This window comes from Apis dorsata, unplaced genomic scaffold (assembly GCF_000469605.1).
Source record: "Apis dorsata unplaced genomic scaffold, Apis dorsata 1.3 scaffold_1215, whole genome shotgun sequence".
Taxonomy (NCBI): Eukaryota; Metazoa; Arthropoda; class Insecta; order Hymenoptera; family Apidae; genus Apis; species Apis dorsata.
The window spans coordinates 49,614-51,923 of NW_006264312.1; the positions used below are offsets into that span (position 1 = coordinate 49,614).

General features: G+C 17.0%; 1 protein-coding gene across 1 annotated transcript in view; it reads left to right on the plus strand.

The window, feature by feature from the left end:
- Window positions 1-2,310, plus strand: part of LOC102681405 (RNA transcription, translation and transport factor protein) — a 13,109-nt gene that overhangs the window by 10,006 nt on the left and 793 nt on the right. The gene's annotated exons all lie outside the window — the stretch shown is intronic.

A 2,310-nucleotide genomic window follows, 5' to 3' on the forward strand; every position in this document is an offset into this window, starting at 1 on the left:
TATAGCTTAGTTAAATTTCACTAACAGAATAAACTCGGTTAAATGTTCATGATTCATCATTCTTTTTTCCATTCGAATTAAAAGAACCTTATCTATTTTTTTATTTTATAGTTCGTTATCTAGAATAAAAACTTTGCTTGCGAGAATTTTATTGCTAGCTCTCGAATGTAATAAAATTTAATCGAATATTACATTTGAGAGCAAGCTAATAATATAATTTATATATTATATATACAGTACAGTATATTATACTATATAATATACAATATATTATAATGTATAGGATATCCCATAATTAATGATATAATCAGGTAAGAATGATTCTATAAAAAAATAAATCAAAAATATAAAATAAATATAAAATATAAAATTTTTTAAATAAAATAGTATACGATATGTATTCCAACACATGGTTAAATTGAAATTTTGAAGAAAGGAAGAAAAAATTCTGAATATAAAATTTTAATTTCAAATTTTTATTAATTTTTGAGATATAAAAAATTTTTGGTACAATACATTGAATTTTAGTATACATATATACATGCTTTTAGTAATGTATAATCAGCATAATCCCTTATGCAATTCCTTAATGCAATCTCTTATCTATTAGTTCTATAAACAATTTTATCGCTTAAGTTTTTATTTTTGAGAAAATCAAAATTAAATGTATTATGCCATCAAAATATTATAATTGTTAAATTTTCAAATTCAATTTTTTAACTAATTTATAAACAGAAAAGTTTTATTTTCAATTATATCATTAATTATCTGGGATATTGTGTATACATCAATATAATATCTTATTTTCGATTTTTAAATTTTTTTCGCAGCATTTCCAGAATAATTCCAATTAATAAAAAAATAATTTATGCCAAATTTCAGTTCGATCAGATAATAAAAAATTGTGCATCTGAACTTTTCAATATTAAAATAATTAAGTATTCATTTTTTCAATTATATTTATTAATTCATTTTTTCGATTATATTTTAAATTATTGATTATATAAAAAAAAAAACGTGTTTTTCTAACATACTATCTGTGTATCACTGTATAAAAATTGATCTAGTGATAGAATGCATTTTTTATTCTATTACTCTTTCGTACAAATGAAAAAAATAAAAAGAATTTGAAAAAAATTAAAAAACTTTTTTCAATTTTGAAAATTGTAAAAGTATCTTTTGATTATTATTTTATGAATAGAGATTAAAAAATATATATTTTTTATTTTAAACTTAGAAGTTTATTTTTTTTTAATTTCACAGATTTTATTTTAAAATTTGAAAATTATTCAATTTTTACTTTATTAAAAATATAAACTTATTTTCTCAAAGATCTTTTAAAATTAACTTTTAAATAGTTTTTTAAATATTAAAAATATTATGAATCATATCAAATTATTGAACGAAAATATGAAGCATCCAATTATAAATTGAATTAATAAGACATGTGAAATTTTTGAAAACGAGATTGAATAATTTAAAAATTTAGAACAAAAGAATTTTTTGTAAGATTTAATTATTTTTTTTTTAAATTGATTTTTTAATTTGATCTGAAAATACAAATTTTATTAAAAAGTTAGAATTAATAAATAAATTATGAATAATTAATGATATTGCAGAGAATAAATAAATTAATAAAAAATATATTACAAATAACAAATATATAAGCAATTATTTATAAAAAATGGAAAACATAAAGAAAACGTGAATAAATATAATAGAATAAATATCGAAAAGAATACTAAAGAATACTAAAAAAAAATAATAAATAAGTTTTTTAGAATATAAAGAAAATAATAAAATATAATTGATTAAATTTACATATTTTATCTGAAACATTTTTTTATATTATCAATAATTTAGAAAATAATAACAAAAGAATTTTGAGCATTTAATTAATTATTTTAACATTTAAAAATCCAGGAACATTTTTTTCTGTTATCTAATTAAATTCAAGCACAGATTTTGTTATTAATTGGAACTATTTTAGAAAGTTATATTAGAAACAGAAAAAAATTCGAAGTTAAAAATAAAAGTCACTCTAATATATATGTAAATACAGAATATTAATATATATTCGTTAAATATTTTTGGATTTTAGATTAAACAAATACAAAAGTGAATATACAAAAATGTCGATTAACGCTTAATTATAAATAATTAATTATAAAATATATATTATAATTATAAAATAAGTTCATATTAGATGATGAAAATAAAAAAAGACGAGAATAATGCAATGTACTTGAAACAGATTGATTATTCTTTTTCCATCTCATTTCGTCTAAAATACTTATACTTTATTAAATA